Raw genomic sequence first — 12,906 nt, 5'->3', positions numbered from 1 at the left:
GAAGATCCTTTGTTCTCGGGACTATGTTTTGGTTTATATATTTTGCTTAGATACTTTTATCTCCACTAAATAATACAAACTGTGATGACTCCTCTTATGGGAGATTTTTGGAGAATAGGTTTTATGTATTTGTGTCCCTTTGGGTTTCCTTTGGGGTTTTCCTTATTTTATCATATGTATATATTGTTATGCTCGGACCGGTTATCTTCGCAGCCGGATCGTGAGTCTTGATATTCCTATTTTTGACACTCCTTTGTATATATATATAATCTCGCGTTGGTTTATCCTTGTTCGTTACGTTATCGATCGGAGTGTTGCGCTTTTAAGTTGCGGTTTTTGTTTACCCCTTTTTCTACAAAGGCTCCTAGTTATAATCAATCATTCATACTACTATACGTACTAAATTTTTATTTTAGAGGTCGTAATACCTTGCCATCTCTGAATTATGACTTAAGCATAAGACTCTGTATGGTAGGGTGTTACAAGTGTAAAATTCGAATTTTTACTAGCAATGCTTAACTAAAAATGACAAACTCAGCGAGAGCTTCACGTGGCCATAAATAGCACCTGAATTGGAGCACCATAGCTCAAGTTATGAGTGAAACAAGGTGATGAGTGAATAGTGTCAAGCTCTCTTCCCTCACCTTTGAATCTCAGCTTCATGTGTTTGTGAAATATGGTGGATGAGCTCAATGGCTCATTAAAAAGGATATATATATGTTGGACTTCGGACCAACTTAGGCCCGGTCTAACTGCTTAGTGTTTTTGGTCCGTTTAGCCTAACTTTGGGTCAAAACTTTTAAGATTAGTGCCCAGTTTTTAATTTTAAATATTATTCAAAGTTTTTCTACAGTTTTTATCACTCTCACGCAGTATCGGACAGATTTAAGCCGGTACTACTGGCTAATTTACCGGTACGTATTCTTACGCAATTTTCCGCTGAAAATTACATTTTTTCCACTAAAAAAAATTTACTGAATTCAAATCTCACATTCAAATTTTCAAATTAAGACTTCTAGATTTTCGAACTTATTTTGGTCAATTAAATTATTATTTTATTTTATTTTAAATGGTTGTTAATCTCCGATTCTTACACGCTGGTTAGTGCATTTGTAGAGAGGTGGATGTCCGAGACTCATACCTTCCACATGTTGTTTGGGGAGTGCACCATTACACTTTAGGATATTGCGTACTACTTAGGCCTCCCCATCGACGGACATCATGTCAGTGGTTGGCTGACGGACTTCGAGCAATTCATTGATGGAGGGAGACCTGTATAGGATTGGTTCCAAGAGTTGTTGGGTGTTGCCTCTAGCAGACTGCATCGACAAGTTCACTGTGAAGTGCACTTGGATGTAAAAGACATTCAGTCACCTTCCTCACAACGCAAACGAGAAGACGGTCAGGAGGTACGCGAGGGTGTATATCATGATGCTATTATCCACCCAGCTCTTTGGTAACAAGTCCGGCACACGCATGCATATCTGATGGCTACCGTACGTAGCGAGATTAGAAGACATGGGTGGCTACAGCTAGGGATCTGCTGCTCTGTCGTAGTTATACCGGTGCTTGTTTCATGTGGCTAACAGGAATGTTGTTAAGTTAGTCGGTCCTCTACAATTCCTCCTGTCATGGATCTTTTGGTGCTTCTCGGGTTTCAGGCCCGATGGTTTTCAGGCCTTTCATTGGCTGTTGGTGACGAGGTACTCATCGTTTATGGTTGTCATGTTTAGTAGTATATATTACAGATTATTGCCGTTGTTAATAACAAGTTTTGGGTGTCAGGTGGTTCATTTATCAGCCCACATCGAGCGAGAAGGGGCCTAGAGTCGCGCATTGGAGGCTCTGGATAGATTTACTCCGGTCGAGGGATGTGAGTGTTTTAGCTTTCAAGCATTCATTGTTGTTGTTTCTTTAAACTATTTACTAGATGTAAATTGACTTGCAATACTCTTCATTCTTTATCAGTTCACGTGGATGCCATATAGCGCATCGGAGGTGGTTCAGGTAGTTCATCCTGAGATTTTGTTCCCTATTAAATCATATGCACGTATTCCCTATTAAATCGAATAAGGTAGATTCGAATTATAATTCTATCCATAACTATGTAAATCGAATCAGTCTCATTCAAATTGTATGCATGAACGTCCCCAATCATAAATCAACAGTACACAATCTGCTCCGAATTACATAGATTTACGTTCTTCAATGACGTAAATTGAATCAGGTCGATTCAAATATCATGAGAACGTAGTAAATCGAACTAGGTTGTTTCGATTTACATTAAGTAAAGGTAAATCAAAATAGTTTGCTTCGATTTACATAAAATTAAGGCACCCACATAACATCTTTTATTTTAGGAGATCTATATAATTTTCTACCTTAATTCATTTCTTTATGTAAATTGTCCTCAAAATAGAATATATGTCAAAATACAAAATAGACGTTAAAAATAAATTAAATTATATATGTATTTATAAATATATAGTAAACAATTTAATAATTACTTTTTTATAACTGTTATATAATAAATAATTTTATTACTTATAACATTTAAAAGTAATTATATATATATATATAATAATTACTAAATGTAGATTTTCAATACATAATAATTATTTATATAATTATGCATGCGCAGAAGACATTTCTTAAATGAGTTTATGGTATATATAAAAATATATCTTCATAATTTGTTCCTTATAAATATACAATAATCATATTGGCTGTAAATAAAAATTAACCTAGTTATTAATATAAAATATATATTAAAATATAAAATAAATTTTAAAAATAAATTAACTTATATATATTTATATATAAATATATAATAATTGATATTTTATATATACATAATATTTTTATAAATATATTAGTATATTATAAAATATTCATCTTTTAGATTTTATAAGAAAACAACTATTAATTTTTATATAATTTATATTATTTAAAAATATAAAAATTATTTTTATCGAGTTATGTTAATATACAATATTATCACAAAATTATGCTGATTATCCTTTGAATTGCTAAAAGTTATCAAAGTTAATTTAAATTTTTTTTAGCTTTCTTGAAAAGAAAATTAATTAATTTTATATATTATTTATTCTAAGATATAACACAATATTGATTAAAAATAAATTTCTGTAAATAGCACGCCTACGCTTGTTAATTTACCTAATAGCTCTAATACAAATCAATTAAGTCTACATGTCTAAAAGTAGGGATGACTTGCGCATTTATATTGTGCATATTATTGCGGTATATAGCAGTATAGCACTATTTATAGGCACACAGGATAAGGTACGAAAAGATGGGTTGTTAGGTATTGGAAATGACATAATGATAAGCAATATTAGGCGATGATGGCGAACATTATTGAGTAAATGTCTGTATCAAATTGCATGGCGATCTTTTCCGTACGTTAGATCAGAGAATGTGAGAAACAAAAGCTGAAAGTGACATTATTATACGTGCATGGAATTTTGAATATTATATATCTATATATCCTTGTCTCCAAATCAAGGCCTTTCATCATAGTGTGTCCTTTCTCCAAGGGTGTATTCTATGAAGTATGGGACCTTATAGGTTAATTCACCTATTGTAAATATCAATAATCAGAAGCGGAGTTAGAAATTTTGTTGGGAAGGACTAGTATAAAAAAATATGTTAAAAAGAAAGAAAAATTAAAAATTAAAAGAAAGTTAAATTAAAAAATTAGAGATTTATATATATAAATTATTAATTTTAGAGGGGTTATTGTTCTTTTCTTTTTAAGCTGACTCTATCACTGTATTAATTAAAGAAAATAGAGTCATAAATAATATGAAATATAAAAAGGTTATTCTAGTAGCCTTATGTTACTATAAATAAGGTAACTATAACATTTAAAAAATAAAAAAATAATTATTTTTAACTATTAAAAAATTGACCACTAATAAAATTAACTACGAAAAAATTAAATTAATATTATATCTATAAAAAATTAATACTATTTGACAAAAATATTCAATTACTAAATTTAAAATTGATTCTATCAAAAATTTTATAAAACTTTTAAAATATTCTTTTTATCACCTTATCTATCTCCAATGATTCTTCAACGGCTTTTTAGAACAAGAACTAAAATCTATCAATTAACAATAATTAACATATTACATGTAGTTTCTCGAGAATGCTGGACAAAGAAGAGAATATGAGGACGAGGAGGCGGAGAGGGCCTTACTGCCGCCGTGGAAGAAGAAAGCATTAGAGCGGTGGGTGAGGGATCCTTTGAGTACTTGTGGATGGAGCCATTCACATTCGATTGTTGTGCGATCAGAATAATTAGAATCGGAATCAAATTTCCATAGCAACGGTTACGGTGGGTGCGACTCAAACTGAAAGTCCATCCTCAATTAGCGATGAGATTTAATTGATGAATTCAATTATGCCTCCGCCATAATTAAAAGTGGTTGAAAAGTAATGGAGACGGAGAAGGTGATAAAACGGGTGTTTTAAAAATTTTATAAAATTTTTAATAAAGTCAATTTTAAATTTAATAATTTGATATTTTTGTCAAACATACTAATCTTTTATGAGTATGACGGCAATTTAATTTTTTTGTGGTTAATTTTGCCAGCAGTCAAATATTTTATTATAAAAATAACTATTTACTCTTCTAAAAAATATTATTAAAATTAAAATGACGTTTTATTATTAGTTAGCAACGTTTTTTTAAAATATTATTAAAAAATATTATCAAAATATAAAAAAATTACTTTAATTTTAACAATATTTATATAGCTACCATAAATATAAGCATATTAAAATCCACCAATATAAAAATATTTTAAAAATGACAAAAATAACCAAAATTTTTTTTAAATAAACAACAAATAACTTTTGTATTTGATAAATAATTTATATACGTGCAAAAAGTTGAAGAAAAATTCGATTTATAAACCTCTTTTTTATTTAATTTCTTTTTTAATTTTCATTCATTCAAAAAGAGTCACAAGGTATTCAAAAATAAAAAATCTCTTCGGTTTAATCATTTTTGCAAACAATCACATCAAAATATAAGTTTTAAAGTTATTTTGAGAATATATATCTTATATACTTGATCTTTGTCCTTTTAAGTTTTTAATTATTTATTTTTAAATAAGAAAGTATTTAAATGTATTTCGTATTTTGGACATGGAAAATATTATTAATTATTTAAAAATTAAGATATATAAGGAGAAACATTTCTTAGTTGATCATGAGTATTGTGTTTTTGTTGGGTATAGATATTAGTAATGTGTAGCGAAGTATGTAATAGGACTGTTTGTGGTTAGGTTCCTATCAGTTTTGAATGAAAAAATCATTTCAGTTTAAAAGATTTATTATGTGGTTATGTTAATCACTTCAAGTTGTTTCATAAGTCTAAGAATAATTCCACCATATAATTAGGAAATTCAAAAGCATGCATTTTTTAGACACACAAAATTAAACTTACAGAACCTCACAAAAAATATCTAAATTAAACAATTTGTTATTAGAGAGATAAAATATTAAGTAAAAGTTCTCTAACTCAAAAGATCTACCAATCATACTTTTTCAACCTATCACATCCCACTCTAACATTTCAAAAGGCTGTGATAGGATTTTCCTTTGAAAACAAATAGTAATATGCAAATTGTATATTTGAAAGGTATCATAAAGTAAGTAAAGTTAAAAAAATATTTATTGTCATTTTACCTCCATATCAAACTGTCAATTACATTTTTGCCATTTTAGTTATGAAATTATATATATTTTTTTGTCTTTGCGTGGGTATGTAATTACTCAAACTTTTGAAAATAAAAATTGATAACATATTACCACAAGTTCTATGATAAAAAATAGAATTAAATCATTGTTAACATAAATTTGTGAATTATTGCGCATGACTCAGATTCAAATTAAAAATAAATAAATTTGACATTAAATATTCCTATCATTAAAAAAAAAAAAAAACCATACTGTTACTCCATTGTTTAATTATTTTCAGATTATTTTATCTCCCTTTACCGATCCAAATAATATATCCTCCAACAACATCAAAGAAGCATAGAATAATATTGCAGAAAGCAACAACACTGTGGCTAAAAGCAACAGCAACAACGGGAAGAAATTAAAGTAGATTCAACGGGGCTGGTGATCTCACGTGAAAGCAAATAAATGTAAAGTGATCATGAAGAATATTGGACACTTATAGAACACTATATAAATATGTTCGTAAGAAAACAATTTAAAAAATATAATTCAATATTCCAAAAATATTTTATTAGTTATAATAATAATAATAATAATAATAATAATAATAATAATTTAAAGATTTAATTATTCTATTAATTTTTATAATTTTATCATATTTTTAATTAAATTCTTAAAGTTTAAAAATTTACAATTGAGTCTAAATAAAATATTCAATGAAAAAAAAATTTTAATTATTTTTTATTAAAAATATATTTTTTGAATATTTATTTCTATATTTGATATAGAATGAATTATAAAATATTACTAAAAATATTTTAAAATTAGTATTTTCTTTTCACAAATAATAACTAAATAAAATTAATTACAAAAAAAATTTATATAATATAAAAATTTATTATAAATATTTTAATTATAAAAATTTAATTATAATATTAATAAAATAATAAAAACTAATAGAATAATTAAAGATTTGCGAAAGAAGGAAGGAAGGGACATCACATCGTTGCGATATGGCGTATCGCCTTGCTTTGCCCCAAAAGCTGACTCCCACCACACACAATCAGACAATCTCCTAAAGTTGGATCCTTTTCGGAAATCAATATTTGCTTCTATAATATATAATGTATGAATTTAATTTCAATACACATTTGATATAAAAATAGTATATATATAATTATTAAAATTTAATTTTAATATATTAAAAGTGTAAAATATTTTATATAATTATATAATTATATTTGTTTTTTTTATTATTTACGTAGTCAATATAAAAATAGTTATTTTTGTTGATGTAGTATTATATAATTAAATATATGTGTAAAACTATTTTATAGTGACAGTATATCAAAATTAAATATATATAATTATATCTAACAAGTATTTTTACAGAAATTATTTTTAATATGGAAATGGAGATGGTGTTTTGGTTGAATATTGATATTTGAAATGTATTACAGTATTGTGGAACTCATTCAACACGCCTCCACGTGTTGGCCAATACGCTGCCACGTGTCCAACACGCCCCCCACGTGTTGGCCAATACGCTGCCACGTGTCTAACGCCTCCACGTGTTGGCCAGGATGCTGACACGTGTTCAACACGCCTCTCACGTGTTGCACCACGCCCCCACGTGTTGACTTTTTACCTACAAAATTCACCAATCTGTAATTATACCAAATAATCCCATTTCTCAAAAAAACACTAATATTTCTTCCATATAAAAAAAATCAGCCGTATTTTTACATCATTGCATAAATAATTATAATTTATATTAAATTTTTCCTTACTATTATTACATCAATATTAAATTCATATTACGTATACTGCATAAATACTGTCAAATGAAATGAAAAGAAGATATTCATGGAATCGAAGTGGATTCCAGAGACACCACCACCCCTGTTTCTTTCTTTCAATGTTTATGCACCATCCATGGGTCCTCATCGAAGTGTTCTAAGAAAAAATACTTTTGCGGTGAACACAACTATAAAGAATCCAACTTTTGTTTGAACACTTTGGTGAAAAACTTTTTTGTGGTGCTTTTTCTTCATTCGGGAAGGGGATTTCTTTTGTTTGCTACTAGGCTCTAGATGGCTTTTAAATTCGAGTGGATTTTTCATTGGAAAATGCTAGGTGCAATGGTATATTTGGTTTCTTATTAGTAAGTTTATTCGATCTAATGGAAAGTAACTATTTTAACTTCAGCTTACAATAATATAATTGAGTTAAGCTTAAAATAGTCTTTGAATTTTCACTCAAATTTTAAATTGTCCACAAATTTTTAATATAGCAACCCAAAATGTTCCTTAAATTTAAGAATAAATAACTAAAATAATTTTTAAGAAATTTTGGATTATCCAATTTAATTAGTTCTTTACAAAATTTTACTCTTTAAAAATTTTTTATGATTAATCTTGTTCATACTCTAGTCTAATAGATAAAAACCAGACCCAATAGCGCAAAAGACCCACCAATAAAGGTGGACTTTATGATAAGCCTGACCTCTTTAAAAAGGTCGGACAATGACGTAGAGGTCCAGCTCTACTTGACCTAACGAGTAACTACCTCCTTAAGTCTCTTTAACTAACTCTACTTCATCTAGAAGGTAGATCCCAACAAACTTCCAAGATAAAGGAAATACTTATCTGTTAGGAAAGATAGAACTACTCCAACAAAGGTGATTATCTACTCTACTATGAATACACTGGAGCCCCCAGGTATAACTCACGTTTTAGTCTACAAAAAGCCTACTCAAAACCCTTGCTAACTTAAGCATCGGAATCTCTTGTAGGTACCACCCCCACCTCCTCACGGGGAACTCGGACAGGCGGCACCTCAGTATCACAAGTCGGACGCTGCCCTACTAAGGTATCTGAACCTCACGTTCAGCCACAAATCAACGTTTTAGGTAACCCTCGGAATATTGGTGCTATTGTCGGGGACTTGGAATTCACCCTTTGACCAATGGCAGACCACAAGCTCAGAAACGGATATACGATATCTGATTCCGAACCGGAAGATCAACCAGAAGACCAAGCTCTCTTGCTTTTGCCTCCACCTCCACATGATGGCCCTTATGGGGAAGGGACCTCAGGAAATCCTCAGCCAAGGAGGATCCAGTCCGAGGTCTGCCAAGAGGCTGAGGACTAGCCCCACACAATCAAGAACCTGGATCTTGTTCACGGCCAGGGGGATCATTTACAATAGCTCGAACACGAGGCTGAACGACAATGGGAAGTAGAACGAGAGTTACGAAAAGAGGTTAGAAGAAGGAAAAAGTTAGAAGACAAGTTACGGAAACTGGAAGCTGATGTACAAAGGAGGAATAATCGGGCGGAGCAAGAGGAAAGTCCCTTGGAAGGGCAAGATCCGTTTACAGAAGAAATCATGAAGGCAAAAGTTCCTAGGAACTTCAAATCGCCCGACATGGATCTCTACGACGGAATGTTCCACCCAAGCCACCATCTTAGTAACTTTAGAAGCAGAATGTTCTTGGCCGACGCTTCTGATGCCACTCGTTGCAAAGCCTTCCCGACCACTTTAACCAAGGCTGCGATGAAATGGTTTGACCGTCTGCCTCCCAGGTCCGTCACTTGCTTTGACGACCTGGCGAGAAAAATTTTTACCAGATTCTCCATTCAGAAAAACAACACGAAGCACGCCCCGAGCCTGTTAGGAGTAAAGCAAGAGGTCGGAAAAATTCTTCATGACTATATGGAGAGATTCAACAAAGCTTGCTTGGAAATTCAAAGTTTCCCGACCGAAGCTATAACTATGGCAAATAATTTAAATGGCAATTAAAATAAATAAATACTGTAAAGCAAACCCTTTGGCAAGGTATGAAAAATTGAAAGTCCAGACTTAGTTATTCTTATCAATAATAATGAAAGTTGAATCTTAATTCCACTTAGTTAACCTTTGCTAAAGCAAAGGAAAGTCAAGGGACTAATTAGTTTGACCTTCGAATCCTATTTATTTCCTAAGAAAAGGTTGGGATTATTGAAGTTCAATTCAATTAGCAAAGATAACAGTTATCAATTATGTTGAGCTAAGATAACTCCTGAGTTACTGATTTCTTAACCAAGACCAAAAGGAAAGGGATTAAATCTACTGGAATGAAAATAAATTGAATAAAACCAAAGCATCCATAACATATAAATCTGAAATACCTCAAATCATATTAAATAAAAATGTCAATTCTAACATGGACAATATCATCAGCCAATTGGGCAACATCAATCAAACACAAATAAAAATATCATAGTAAATAAAAGTAGAAGAGAAACATAAATTATTGAACCTGATGAAGATGAAATGATCCTGAAGTGATTAAAAGAAATCCTAAATCCTTTAAAAGGAATCCTAATCCTAATCCTAAGAGAGAGGAGAGAACCTCTCTCTCTAAAAACTACATTTAAAACTAAAATTATGAATTATGAGAGCCTGATCTGAATGGATGCATTTCCCCACTTTATAACCTCTGGTCTATGACTTCTGGACTTGGATTTGGGCCAAAAAGGGCTTCAGAATCCGCTATGAGTGTTTTCTGCAATTTCTGGTGCGTGGCCTCTGTCACGCGTCCGCATGGGTCACGCGGTCGCGTCAATTGGAGTCTTCCTTGTCGCGCGGTCGCGTCAGTCATGCGGCCGCGTCATAGGTGTTCTTCTTTAGGCGCGTGGTTGCGTCAGTCATGCGGCCGCGTCGCTTCTTCTTCGCGTTTGGCATGCGGCCGCGTCGTCCATGCGGTCGTGTCGCTCCAGTTTCTTCACAAACTCCGTTTTATGCTTTCCTTCCATTTTTGCATTCTTCTTTTCCATCCTCTGAGCCATTCATGCCCTATAATATCTGAAAACACTTAACACACATATCAAGGCATCTAATGGTAATAAGAGAGGATTAAAGATAGGGAACTTAAGGCCAAAGAAGCATGTTTTCAATCAAAGCACATAATTAGGAAGGCAAATGTAAAACCATGCAAATAGTATGAATAAGTGGGTGAAAAATTGATAAAATCCACTCAATTAAGCACAAGATAAACCATAAAATAGTGGTTTATCAACCTCCCCACACTTAAACAATAGCATGTCCTCATGCTAAGCTCAAGAGAAGCTATAAAGGAGTGAAGATGGATGGTAGAATGTATGCAATGCAACCTATGAATGCAACTATATGCTAAATGCTTTTACTTACTTGGTTAAGAGTAAAAAAGTTCTTCAAGACAAATATAAATCAAATTTCACTAATTCAAATCATACAATAAAAAGCAAGTAAACTTGTAAGAAGATGGCTTATAAAAGCAGGGAACATAGAATCAAGCATTGAACCCTCACTAGTAATGTATATCACTCTAGTCTCTCAAGTGTCTAGGGTCAATCACTCTACTCTTCCCTAGTCATGCTTTCTAAACTTTGTTCTTCATCTAACCAATCAACAAATATTTAGCATATCAATGCAAACATCATGAGGTCTTTTAGGGTTGTAATGGGGCTGAGGTAAAGGTAAGGATATATGTATGGCCAAGTGAGCTTTATAAAGTGAATCCTTGATCAGTCTAAAATCTCACCTAGCTACCCAAATTTTTCCCACTTTTGTATTACATGCTCATGTATCAAACTTATTTTTGAATTTCGTTCCATGTGCATTGATTCTTTTTATTTTGCATTTGGGGTATATATATATTTTTTTCTTTTTGTATCCCCTTTATTTAAATACTTGAAATTTTATTTTTTTATTTTTTTTTATATATGCACATGGTAATTTAATTACTTTGATTTCACATGAGCATGCTTCCCAAAAATTTTTATTTTGAAATATCTTTATTCTTTTCAACTTTCTACCTTGTTTCTATCATCCATGTTCCCATAAAGTTTCCCCACACTTAAACAATTACACAATTTCTATCTTAAGCTAACCAAGGATTCAATTTGGGATTTTTATTTTGTTTTTCTGATTAAGACTAGTAATGCGGTTTATAGAACAAGAGGGGATTAAAAGCTCAAGGGGCTAACAAAGGTGATGTAAAAGGTAGGCTTATTTGAGATAAGTGAGCTAAAATCAAACAATGGCCTCAATCATATGCAAGCATGTAAATATACTAAATAATGGACATATAGATTGGAACAAAGTATAGATTACAATCATAGAGAAGGGAACACACAGGAATAGAATATTTATGGTTAAATAATGTAACCATATAAATAAGCTCAAAGTCTCACAGGTTGTGTGTTCTTTGGCTCAAAAATCATGTTCCAAATACAACTTCAAACAAATTTAAAAAAAAATTTCAATTTAAATTAGTGAAATACTATAAAGATTTCTTGAAAAAGAAAATATTACTTCAACCAAGTAGTAACAAAATGCACAAAATCAAATAAATATGCAATCAAACATGCAAATGCAACAACTAACAAGAAAAATAAACCATTGGTGTTGAGATAGAAGAGTGACTAACCCATGGAGATCGGTATCGACCTCCCCACACTTAAAGATGGCACCGTCCTCGGTGCATGCTGTGCAGGTGGACGGGTTGTTCCAACTGATGCTTTCCTTCAAGGATTGTGCAGATGGACTTGTTTGTCTCCCCTTTTAGAAGTTTCTCCCTTTTTCCGTCTTCGGTGGCCAGCCTGGAAGAAGAGAAAAAGAAGAACAGTAATACCCAGAAGTAAAGATAAGAAAATAAATGAAGTATGGGTGGGTTAATGCCAAATAATGAGGGTCTCAATTACATGGTAGCTACAACATGCAAGTGAGAAAATAGTGGAGACACATGGCATATTAATAATGTAAAAATTTTCAAAAAATGAGGGAAGAGAGTGTGGGTAAGGAGAGATAATATAAATTCAAGTCAATGCAAAAGTGATACAGGTATAAAAGATTGGCATTGATATAAATAATAATACCTAACCAGAATAAAACAAGTCACTAAGCATTCAAAATAATTCAAGAGAAGATGCAACAGTTAAATAAGAAAATTTAACACCAAAGGAAAAATAATGAATTTAGAAAAGAAGGAAGAATATACACTAAATTAAAATACAATGAACAGAATATGCAAATAAATAAAATGAAAGACAAGAAGAATGAGAAGGGAAAGAAGTGAGTAAGAAAGGAGGGAGGGAAAAATTAGGATTGGGGAATAAAAGATAAGATATTTGGCAAATTAGGATAAGCTGTGCGACGCAAGCG

This window comes from Arachis hypogaea, chromosome 7 (genome assembly GCF_003086295.3).
Source record: "Arachis hypogaea cultivar Tifrunner chromosome 7, arahy.Tifrunner.gnm2.J5K5, whole genome shotgun sequence".
Classification (NCBI taxonomy): domain Eukaryota; kingdom Viridiplantae; phylum Streptophyta; class Magnoliopsida; order Fabales; family Fabaceae; genus Arachis; species Arachis hypogaea.
Note: the sequence above shows the minus strand (reverse complement) of the source record.